At 49.9% G+C, this 12455-nt stretch overlaps 2 protein-coding genes across 8 annotated transcripts in view; one reads left to right on the top strand and one right to left on the bottom strand.

Annotated features, from left to right (window-relative positions):
- The window catches only part of FOXN4 (forkhead box N4), a 71472-nt gene that overhangs the window by 27872 nt on the left and 31145 nt on the right, over positions 1 to 12455 (top strand). For all 7 annotated transcript variants that reach the window (XM_079949712.1, XM_079949706.1, XM_079949710.1 and 4 more), the window contains exon 3: positions 9879 to 10000. The gene's annotated coding sequence lies outside the window, so the exon portion shown is untranslated. The remainder of the gene's footprint in view (positions 1 to 9878; positions 10001 to 12455) is intronic.
- Positions 1 to 12455, bottom strand: part of MYO1H (myosin IH) — a 128544-nt gene that overhangs the window by 102007 nt on the left and 14082 nt on the right. The gene's annotated exons all lie outside the window — the stretch shown is intronic.

Here is a 12455-nt window from a genome sequence, read left to right as displayed (position 1 = left end):
GCTAACGATCTGGCCGGCACTGCCTGGGCTGCTAACCAGACCCAGTCCCCCACCCGGATGTCCTCCCCAACTCTCCTGTGTCTGTCTGCGTGCGTTTTGTAGGCTTGTTTTGCTAGCTCTAACTGCCTTCGGAGTTGCTCGTGGACCTCCTGTAACTCCGCTGCCAATGCCTCTGCTCCCTGTGGCTCCCCCTCCCCCACTTTCTCTAAACCCGGGAAGGTTCTGGGATGCCGCCCATTGTTGGCGAAGAACGGTGTCACCCCCATGGACACGTGTTTCGTGTTGTTGTAGGCAAACTCGGCCAGCGGTAGATAGTCCACCCAGGTCAAGGGCTGCTGATTCGCGTAGCATCTCAGGTACTGCTGCATGATGGCGTTGACCCTCTCCGCTTGTCCGTTGGTCTGCGGGTGTCTTGCCGACGCTAGGTTGACCTTGACGTTCAGGATGCCCATCAGCTTCTGCCAGAAACTCGAGATGAACTGGCGCCCCCGGTCGGACAGGATAGACCGCGGTAGGCCGTGCACCTTGAACACGTGGTCTATGAACAGCTTGGCGGTCTGTTCCGCTGTGGCCACCTTCGCGCAAGGAATGAAGTGGGCCATCTTGGTGAACAAGTCTACTACCACGAGTACTGCTGTTTTGCCCCTCGAGCTGGGCAGATCAGTGACAAAGTCCAGTGCCACCCTCTCCCACGGTTCGAGCGGGGTCTGTAGCGGTTCCAACAGTCCCGCCGGCGGTCTGTGCACTGGCTTGGCCCTTTGGCATGTGTCACACCTAGTGACGTAATCCGCGACTTCTCCCCGCATCTTGGGCCACCAAAAGTCTCTGGCTACTAATTCCACCATCTTGTCCGTGCCGAAATGTCCGGCGCTGGGTGCGTCGTGTAACTGTTGCAGTACTCTCGCGCAGAGGTCGTCTCCCGGCACGTAGATGGCCCCTTTGCGGATGAGCAGTCCGTCGCGTATCTGGAACTCGTTGTCCTTCGCAGCGCCGCTTCGCACTTCCTCCATCTTGGATTGTGCGAAGGAATCTGTTTGCAGCGCGCGACGCACTGCTTCCAGGTCTACGGTGGCCGAAGCGCATGCCCACGCTCCGGGTGCGAAAATGTGTTTGGCCGCCACCGGTGCCGCTTCCTCGAGATACTGCGGCTTCCTGGACAGCGCATCAGCCATGATGTTGTTGTCCCCGGGGATATATTCTATCCTGAAGTCGAAATCCGCAAAGAACTCCGCCCAACGGATGTGTCTCTGGTTCAGGAACCGCGCCGTGCGCCAATACTTCAGGTTCTTATGGTCCGTGCGAACCTGCACTGTGTGTTTGGCTCCGATGAGGAAGTGCCGCCACGCCTTGAAGGCTGCATGAATGGCCAGCAACTCCCTGTCCCAGATGGTGTAGTTCTGCTCTGACTTGCTGAGTTTCCTGGAGTAGAAAGCGCACGGCCTCCAGTCCCCTTGCGGATCTTGCTGCAACAGGACCGCCCCCACGGCTCTGTCTGAGGCATCCGTTTCAACCCTCTGGGGTCTGCTGGGGTTCACATGTAGCAGCTGTTCTTCGGACGCGAAGAGACGCTTGAGTTTCTGAAAGGACTGCTCCGCCTGCTCTGTCCAGATGAACTTCTTCTTCTTGGAGCTGAGGGTGTCCGTGATGGCCGCCGTCTGCATAGCGAACCCCTTGATAAACTTGCGATAAAAGTTGGCAAAGCCGACAAACTTCTGGACCTCCTTCCGATTGCGCGGGCTCTTCCAGTCCAGCACCGAGCGGACCTTGGTGCTGTCCATGGCGAGTCCCTTGTCGGACAGCTTGTAGCCCAGGAAATCCACCTCCGTCACGTCGAACTGGCACTTCTCCAGTTTGGCGTAAAGTCTGTGCTCGCGTAGTCTCTGCAGGACCTCCTTGACATCCCTCTCGTGAGCCTCCTGCGATTCCGAAAAAATCAGAATGTCGTCCAGGAAGCAGACGCACTTCTTGTAGAGGAGTCCCGTTAACACGTGGTGCATGAAGGCCTGAAAACAATGGGAACCATTTTGTAAACCAAATGGCATAACTCTGTATTCATAGGTGCCCAAAGGCGTAAACATGGCTGTCTTCCACTCATCGCCCTCCCGCACACGTATGAGGTTGTACGCCCCTCGAAGATCCAACTTGGTGAAGATGCGTCCCTTCCTCACCGTTGCGAGCAGGTCGTCGATCTTGGGCATCGGGAACGCCGTGGGCTTGGTTTTCGAGTTTAAAATTCTGTAATCAACTACAAGCCTCTTTTGGGGCGTGTCTTTTTTCTTCACGAAGAACACAGGACTGCCCCCCACTGCCTTGGATTCTCGGATGAATCCCCGCTTCAAGTTGTGGTCTATGAACTCCCTGAGTTCAAGCAGTTCATCTTCAGACATGGAATACAGTTTTCCCGTCGGCAGCGTCACCCCCGGCAGGAGGTCAATCTTGCAGTCGTAGGGCCTGTGGGAAGGTAGCTTGTCCGCTTCCTTCTCGCAGAAGACCTCCAAAAACTCTTTGTACTTGTCGGGTGCCGCTTGCAACATGCCTAAGTGTAGCTGGGGTCCATCTTCCTGCCCCTCATCCTCCTGGCTAGTCAGGATGCAGTGTTCTGCGCAGTAGGAGGAGCAGAAGGTCAGTTGACGCTGGTACCATGCTAATGCCGGGCTGTGCCTGTGCAGCCAACTCATGCCCAATACTATGGGCGTGTCCGACAGGTGGGTGACGTTGAAGCTGATGACTTCGCGGTGATTTCCAATTTGCATTACCATTGGCGGTGTCTGCTGCATCACCTGTCCCCCCAGCAGCTCTCTGCCATCGACCGTGACAACGTTCAGGGGCATCGTGGCCAGCAGGAGTGCTATGCGATGTTGCTTGATAAAGTCCACTCCTACAAAGTCTGCATTGCTACCAGAGTCAATGGTGATAGGAACTTCCATGGTGAGTCCATTGGGTAGTTGGAGCGATGCAGTGAGTTGCACCACTGGTTTGGGCGGGAGAGGGTCTGTGGGCTGTAAGATCTCTGGGGACTTCTTCACTGACTCGTCTGACTGGCCCCCAGTGCCTCTGCCTCCAGCCAGACTCCGTCGTTTCCCTGCAGTGGTTCCTCCTGCTGAACTGTTCCCTTTACTGTTGCTGAGGCTGCAGTGTGCTTGTGGAGCCTCTGGGGACACTCTTTCGCCATGTGCTGAGCACTGTCGCAGACGTAACACTTCCTGTTCCCTCTAGGAGCCTTCGTCTTGACTGCTCCTGGTGTCAGGGCTCTGCCTGCTGTCTGAGCCCTGGCACCACCTATCTCCATCGGCTCTTCTCCCCCTCCCACTGGAGGCATGGACTGAGCGCGCGCTGTTTCTTTGGGAAAGAAAGGAGGTGATCTAGCTGGCGTGCGTCCCCAACGCCCTTCGTCCTTGCTCCAAGGACGTTCTTCCAGCCTCACTCCAATCGCCAGCGCTTTCTGGACCACTTCTTTAGTGCTCTGGGGTCTCTCCCCCCTTGCAATTTCGTCTTTCACAGCCCCGTTTAGCCCCTCCCAGAACAGGTCCTGGACGGCAGCTGAGTCTTTTTCCCATCCCAGCGCGTTGACCAATGCAAAAAAGCGGGAGTGATATTGTCTTACAGTGGCTTTGCCTTGTCTCAGTCCATGTATCTCTCTTCTGGCGACATCTACATCTACTGCTGATAAAAAACAAGCGTCCATCGCCTTAATAAAGGCATCCGCATTTCTGAGGGCTGGGTCATTATCTCGCCACAGATTGCGCAGCCACGCTTTTGCTTCTCCATGGAGATGAGTTAGTATGAAGCCCACTTTTTCCTCCTCATCTCTAAAGTCCTTCTGCAGTAACTTGAGCGCATAAACTACGTCTGCTCTGAAGTTAGGATACTGCTGCAGGCTCCCATCGAAATGAGACACGAGGCTGCCTCCCCTCTTTCCTAGACCAATCCCCTCTGGTCTGGCACCCGGTAGCCCCTGTTTGGTCAACATTTCCAACCTGGTTTGCAGATCTCGGCAGGCAGCGGCTGCTTCATCCTCTCTCTTCCTGGATGCTGCAATTTCCATGTTAAGCCTTGTCACTGCTTCTTGCAAGGCTGCCATTCTCTCTTCGGTACTCATCCTGTCCTGTCTTCGTGAGCTCGCAAAGCACCAAGCTTCACCCCTCGCTGCGTCCACTCACGTTGCGAGTTTTTTTTGAGGGACGGGACTTACTGTCAGAGCTGCCCCTAGGTCCCAGCTCACAGAGGACCAACGCCAGGCTGTCGTTATGTACAAAAGTCTTTATTGAGGTTCAGTTTCCATTTCAAAGCCGCAGCGCATAGCTCTACGTCTTAAACCCTAGACCGGCGAAGTCCCGTCTGAATCTCCTCCCCTCTGACACCAGTTTAAGATCCTAGCCCTGCTCCACCTTTTCCACTGCTCTCTTCTCCTCTGGGTCCTCCTGCCCGCTGGGGCATTCCCCTTTCTGGACTCCTCTGACGCTGAGTCGCTTAGCTCCTCCCCCTCCCTCCGGCGGGCTTTAGGACCCGGTTCCCAATCCTCATTCTCTGCTGTCCCACGCTCCTGTACATTTGAACTTGCCTCTCGCGCCAACCCAGTGACCTTCCTCCTGACCGTTACACTACTTCTGTCACTGCTTCCCTCTTCCGGGATACTGGCCGGATCTGACCTCCCCTCCGTTGTCTGACTCTCCAATGGAGGCGTGGTCAGCCCTGACTCCTCTCCTCTCCCTGCTGGGGGAGATGCTACTCCCGATACCTGTGACTCTTCCCCCCCACTATGCTCTGGTGGGGAAGCTGGTCCTGATTTCCAACTGCTGCTCTGGGAGTCCCCGCTGGCCCCTTGCTTCTGGGGTGTCCCCCTTGGGACCCCCCTTGCCCTGGCCACCGGCGCCCCCTTCTGTGAATCTTCCGATTCGCTGGAGAGGCTCATGGAATCTCTCAGGCCACTGTCCTCTTCTCCTACGCTGCCCTCAGATTCTTCCCCTTCGCTCTCCATCTCCCCTCTTCCCTGTGCTTCTGCTCCTGAACCCCTGACACATGCGTTGTTGTTGTTGCTTTTTGTTGTTTTTTTTTCTGGGATAGAGAAGGGAGAAAGAGAGGGGTTGATTAGGATTTGGGTAACTTGTACAGGGGGCTATTTAGGGTTTTCCTTTTCCTTGTTGCTTGGCAACTTCCTAGTGGTTTATTGAGCTCTAGCTATCCGGTTACCTCTCGTTCCTTTCCTTATTTCCTATTCCAAATCTTGGGGTTCCTTTCCACTCTGCCAAATCCTGCCCAATTCCTCCTCGGCTATCCCTCCTGGCAACCTCCAACCTATCGTCACAATCTCAGGAAAAGGGGCCCTACTGAACGCCCGTGCCATGCGGTGCCAGATCGGGTGATCCCTGGATAGAGTTTTGAACCGAAAATCCCCCTTGCTTTTGGAAGCGGGCTCACACATGATACACGTGTTACGTGGCACCGACTAGTACGGCTGTGATTGAGACAGAAAGCTAGACCCCTTCCTGCCCCCTTGCCGGGCACTAGGGAAGTTTGGAAAGAGAGCTCCAACCCCTTGCTTTCAAATGAGATGCCCGTTGCAGTGAGTCGGCTCTTTTTCAAGCTGGTTCTCTCCGTCTTACTTTCGGGCTCTCAGTTGGGGCGGCTGGCTGGAGATATTGAGATACAGAGATAGAGCTCAGAACCCCCCTTTCGGGTTGAGCAGCAGTCCATGGTCTCTCTCACTAACTGGACCAAGAGAAAGGTAAGAAGGAGCGATAGAGAGGAGGGCAGAGAATTCAGTTGCCAGGAGACTACCACCCCCTTCCCACCAGTGCACTGGATTTTTCCTTATACTCACGCATCTTCAACTGTGATCCCAGGATCGATGAATAAGCCGGCTGGATCCCTCTTTGCTCCGCCCGAAAGATGGCCGGGGGTCCAAAAGGATCTTCCCAGGCAAAATGGCCTGGAGCCGGCTGAAGATTTCAGGGCCCCCGGTCAGCAACACGGGAGAACCGCATGTCCCTGCTTGGGCGCCATCTGTTACGGTAAAATCTGGGTGCGAGGCTGCTCTGCCATCCAGCTCATCGGACTAAGTCCGCGGGTCCCTGGGGAGGAAAATGAGTTCAGTCGGAGACAGGAGCAAGCTGCAGAACATCCAAGTTTATTGCGCAACAGGTTCAAGTCGAGATTGAACAGCGAGAAAGGGGTGACATGAACTTTTGAAACTTCCCTCCATGTCCCAGAATACTGTGCAAAATACATCCCAGTTACATCATGAATACAATCAATCAATCAATCGATTTCCTTTATTCGACCGATAGTCAGAAATAAAACACAATACAGAATTATAAACTAAAACATCATAGGGGTACATAAATAAGGTAGGGCCACAGTACTAAACCTCTCACAGATAACCCACATCAAGGCATTCAGTTATACGTTTCCAACACTTGAGTGCCAGGAAAAGGAATTTAGCCACTGACAAAGTTGTTTTCCCAGAGGACTTATTTAGCAGATATGCTGTCTGCTTTCCTCTTTGTCGGGGACTAAGCTGGGGTAAGTATGGGGTTATAAGATACTGTTTTAAATCGTTGTAGAAGGGACAGCTCAGTAAAATGTGCTCTGTGGATTCTACCTCACCCAACGCACAATGGCATAATCTCTGGTCATATGGGACTCCTCCATATCTTCCCTTCAGAACCGCCAAGTCTAGAACATTCAGCCTAGCCACGGTAAATAGTCTGTGGTAGCGAGCTGGAGCAGCTCGGTACATCTGCTCCCCCAGAAACAACCCAGGTTTCATATGGGCTATGTCCTCCTGTTTTGTGAGGCAGTTTGAGACTCCTCCTGATAGGCACCATCTCTTACAGCATGTTGGGAGCATGTTGTTCTCATATCATCTTGAGATCACGGTGCAGTCATATGATTGGATTGAAACAGAATCCTCTTTAAGTGCACCATGAATCAAAGCATCCAGAAAATGAGATGAAGCTGTTGGATCAGGCAGCCTGGCTTTATATATGCTGAAGAGAAAACGAGGGTCAGGACTTGGGAAAGAAACCAGTCGCAAAAGTGTTAGGGCAGATCCACACCTGTACATTTGAAGCACATGACTTCCTCCAAAGGGTCCTGAGAACTAGTTTCCCTCCCTCACAGAGCTACAAGTCCCAGCACCTTTAAAGTCATGTGCTTTAAATATGCATTGGAGGTCCTTTAATTGTATGATATGCATCTGTTCTTGGTCTCCCAAGATATCCACAAGGGTAAAACCAACTGTGGGGGACGCAGGTGGCGCTGTGGGTAAAAGCCTCAGCGCCTAGGGCTTGCTGATCGAAAGGTCGGCGGTTCGAATCCCTGCGGTGGGGTGCGCTCCCGTCGTTCGGTCCCAGCGCCTGCCAACCTAGCAGTTCGAAAGCACCCCCGGGTGCAAGTAGATAAATAGGGACCGCTTACTAGCGGGAAGGTAAACGGCGTTTCCGTGTGCGGCTCTGGCTCTGGCTCTGGCCAGAGCAGCGATGTCACGCTGGCCACGTGACCCGGAAGTGTCTCCGGACAGCGCTGGCCCCCGGCCTCTTGAGTGAGATGGGCGCACCAACCCCAGAGTCTGTCAAGACTGGCCCGTACGGGCAGGGGTACCTTTACCTTTACCTTTATGTCCTCCTGTCTGGCAATATCCCTTAATCTTTGGGCGATCACCGCCAAATAACATGCCAAATTCTTTTTACAGGTAAATACATTAAGAAGAGGTTGGGTTACACAGATTACATCATGAATACATTAAGAAGAGGTTGGGTTACACAGGATTAACATATGGAGGAGGGAGGGGGGAATATGTAGAGCTGGAGATATGCGCAGATAAGCACATCCTGAGTGCCGGTGATGAGAAGACAATGGTCCATGTACTGGCATTGCCCGGAGGAAAGGCTTGGCAGAGTGATTTGACAGGATTAGGGTCTTGACAGCTTGCTTGAGGGATTATGGAGGACAGTGGAGGTGTCATGGAGTCCTAAAGAAATTGAGCAAATTGGCACGTTGATTTTCTATGAATTTTATAGATTTTAGTCCCTTTTGACATTGACAATTGGAAATAAATGGATATATTGTAGCGAAGAAGAAGGTGAAGAAGACATGCCCCCCCCTTCCGTATCAGCGCTCATTGCAAATGGGAATGGAAATCACAGGGCCTTGTGAAACTGAAGCATGCATGAGATCAGAAAATGTTCTGGGACTTCTTCAGATCTTAGCATTCACCAGACGTGGGGTAGAAATTTGGTTTGGTTTGCATTTTAATGTAGAAAAATGTGTTCAAACATGCATATTTATGGGACAATTTAATTTTTTCTTTATTATTAAAAGCTAAAATAACATTTAAACTGTATTATATTTGGGGCAAATTCTTTTTAAAATGTGTTATATTAGGCAAAATCACATGCAAAGGTGTGTTTATTAGGAGGAAGAGAGTTTTAATGTTTAAAAGTTCAACATATATAGATATTTAACACAAATGAATGTGGAAATGTGTTGGACTGGAAATACTGGAAAATGAAAAATTTAGAGAAACGTAAATTGACAGATCTAACCATCCCTGCCATCCACCTTGAATTACAATGGAAGCATTTATGGCAAACTGAGTCTATTTTGATTTTTCAGCTCTCAGATTACACACACACACAAAGCAGCAAAGAGGAATGAGATGTAATTGATTATTTAATAAATTGCATACCACTTTTCAAGGGAAAAAATAATCCAAAATATGTTTACAAATGACATATCAGATAAGCAATAAAATACAGTTTAAGACTGCAAAGCACTGCCAAAATCTTAAAACAATATTTCAAAATGTTTCTAAAAAGCCAAGAGGACCAACACTAATCCAGCATAATGTAAAATTATCAAAATCAGGTAAACATTGGAAAGTTATGCAGCTCAGATCAAACAAGTTGCTAAAGGTGGTGGGAAAAGGTGGAACGTCTTGAAGGCTGCAAGAGAATGAAGAGAACAACCTAAGAAGAGCCGGCTATATCCAGCCAATGGCCCATCCTCTTCTCCCAGCGGCCAAATGGATGGGCCAGCCTGGTCGGACTCTGACATCTCACGTAATCACATTCCACCGTTGTGGGGCTGCAGCTAAGAATGCCTTCATCATGAGCCCTTCACAGACATTTCATAGTGAATTGAGTAACTTCATTGATTGACTGTAAACTATCATCATCATCATCATCATCATCATCATCATTATTAAAGATTTCCTTATACTACGTCAGATCCTGGCTCCACCTAGCTCAATGTTTTCTCCTTGCAAGGCAGATGTTGTGCCACAGAGCTACGGCCCCTTCGCCTAAGAGAGTGTGTATTGTTTTGAAAATGGCCAAAAACAATAAAAGGAGCAAAATTGGTTTTCTCCTGACTCCAAAGCAGACAAAAGAGCAGGATTGTGCTGGGCACCATCCACTGTGCAGTCCTTTCCTGCCAAAGACCGGTAGACATGGAGGGGGAAGATGGGATTCTCCTGGAGGGCTCCTATTCCTCAGAAGGTCTTCTGCAGATCTTCCTGAATGACTGAGCCCATTGTGTTTTATTTAACTGCAGAACTATAGGACCCAATTAAAAATAATGAGGCCCGTCTCCACCTGCCAGGCTCAGTTAGTGATAATGGAAGCTGATAGCTCCTGGAATATATTCATTTTTGTCTGATAGGTGAACTAGGGCAGGGGTCTTGGCTTGGGTCAGTGGCACATCCCTAGCAACAAAACATGGGTCATTCGCACCCAAGGGGGCCTTTAGGAACCCAGTGATTAAATAAGGAAGTAGGAAGTAAATCAAATACAAAAACATGAAGGACACCCCCCCCCTCTCCGTTTCAGCTGCATTTTACTGTTTGGCTATTCATCAGATTATTCCCTCTCTTTAAGGCCAATGGGAAAAATCCACTGACTGTGGACAGATGAGGAGAGGGATCCATTTGACATCACACATCCAGGGACAAAGAAAACAAGCAATGTGATTCTGGTCCACACTGAGGAGTTGTGGAAAGGTCAGTATTTCCTGCCCCGTCCCAGAAACCACCATACAAGCCTAATTGTATTACAAAAACCTGAACTTGATCACGTTTGGGTTTAACTGAAAGAATTATTAGAAGCGCTGACATCTGCATGGCGAGATCAATATAAAATCACAGAGCTTTTAGTTAATGCACCAGGTTTCTTTTATCATTCAGCTCCCTCTTGAGGCATTAAAAAATACACATATATATTTACCCGTCAATGGAGACAGTGTGCTGGGGATATGTCCTAAATGAGAGCCACATGGGAGGAAGCAAGCCCAGTAGATGGTGTTTATTATTGGCTCAGGCCTTTCAAATCATAGTATTTTTTGTGTGTGTGTGTGTGTGTGTGTGTGAGAGAGAGAGAGAGAGAGAGAGAGAGAGAGAGAGAGAGAGAGAGAAAGAGAGAGAGAGGAGGGGGGATGAAATATACTCAGAGTCGCAAAGTGATTTCATGCTCTTTATTCAGCTCATAGTGGTGAGGAGGAATGAATGAAAGTCCCCTCAAAGTATCTGCTTTATATACATTATTTACACAATGGGCTGCACATGATTGGCTAATTCCGGAATTCTACTGTAAGCCAATCAGGTTGTGGATTCACATGGTTCCTGCCAACCAATCATACTGCTGCATTGTTCTAGGACCAATCAGACTGCTGCCTTTTGGATCCTATTGTTCTAGGACCAATCAGACTGCTGCAGTTTGGATCCTATTCAACTCAGTACATAACAGGGGATTTGAACTTGGCCATCTGACATGACTGGTTCTTGAATTAACGTTAAGTATCTGTGCGGCGAGAGCACTCCAAACTTGGAGAAGCTGGACAGGACCTGTCATTTTGAATGAGTAATCCATCCTGAGTGCAGAGGAGAGGCAACACATTGCTTCCCCCTTCCGTCACGGAGAAGGCCAATCACTATCTGTCAGCAGCTCTTTAAACACACCCTCACCCCGAGATGGGATGCTTAACTTATTGGCAGCAATTCAGCCCTGGCACCTCCACTGTCAGCAGTGGGTGACTTTGACACTTGTTAGTAGGTGGCCACGGTGCAAGCTGAGCACCACCTCCCGTCTCTCTTGGCCATGAGAATTTTTTTTAAAAAACCACTAACATCCTTCTCTGTGTCTAATGATGTTCCTGAGAGAGGCGAGAACAGTCTTTCCTGCGTTCTCCACCCACCTTGAGCCACTGCAAACAGCAGCCAGCAAATGCCTTAAAGGGACGCAATCCATCGTCCAATAGTCCAGCACCCATTCCTTCGGATGAGATTGCGCATCATAAACAGCTTATGGTGGGAGTTCGTGGTACATCCATTGCAGAGCTAATAACAATGTGGATTCTGTGTATCTGGGCTTGAATAGACCAGTGCATAGCTACCGTAAACCATGGAGCTTGCTCCCACTGGAGGCAGTGATGGCTCCCAGCCTGGATGGCTTTAAAAGAGGAATAGAGAAATTCATGGAGCTACTAGCCAGGAGGGCTCTGCTCTGCCTCCATGTGCTTCTGAATGCCCACTGCTGGGCATTGCAGGAGGGGGCAGGGCTCTTGCGCTTGGGTCCGGCTTGCAGGTTTCCTAAACACATCTGGTTGGACAATGTGAGAACATGGATCCTGGACTGGATGGGCCATTGGCCTGATCCAGCTACTCTTCTTATGTACTTAGCGGCAGATTGTATCCTATTAGAATAGTGTATATTGGGGCAATCTAAATTAGGCTGGCTGATGAAGTTCTATTACATGGGAAGAATGTGAGACATGCCCAAAGCTGTTTTGAGGGCGCAGCCATGGGGGGGTGGACATGCCCCCTTCCAGGGGAGCAGCACAATGGCACCATCACCTATTCTCCTCCAGACCTCTTTTGGTGGCAGAACTTTGCAGCTATCCTGACATCATTGGGAGCATTTTTTTAAGCTTTCCCACATCACTACAAGAGCACGTAGGTAGCCGGGGATGTGTGTCTGCCTTTTTGCACCATTTCCTGTGTTTTGTGTGTGTGTCCCAGGATAAGTGAATATTGGATACAGCAGCTGTTCTGATGATGCAGTTACAACATTCCTCCCTTCCCCCCCCCCCCCGACTGCATCAGCATAAATTATGGGTATAGGATTGCTCTGCATGTTGCTTTCTTTCTCTATAGTTGACAGCTAGGATAGCTACTCTCAAGTTATATATATAGTTTAAAAATGCACACAAAACTCAGCAGGTAGCTTGTGAATTTTTTCTCTGGTCTACAGAGTTATTAGTATCAATAAGAAAAGATTATGTAGGGAAAGAGGAAGGGGAAATGTCTGAAAGATACCAGAAATCCCCTTATGTCCTTGTGTTCCCCATTAGTACACCCCATAACACCAGCTGGGAGGAGAGCACATCGTGATCGATTCAGCTGGTCACCCGTGTGCTACAGAAGAAGCCAAAAACCGACAAGCAGTTGGCTCATTCTCTTG

The sequence above is a fragment of the Podarcis cretensis genome (genome assembly GCF_951804945.1).
Source record: "Podarcis cretensis genome assembly, chromosome: 13".
Classification (NCBI taxonomy): Eukaryota; Metazoa; Chordata; class Lepidosauria; order Squamata; family Lacertidae; genus Podarcis; species Podarcis cretensis.
This window is presented reverse-complemented; position numbering and strand designations above follow the sequence as displayed.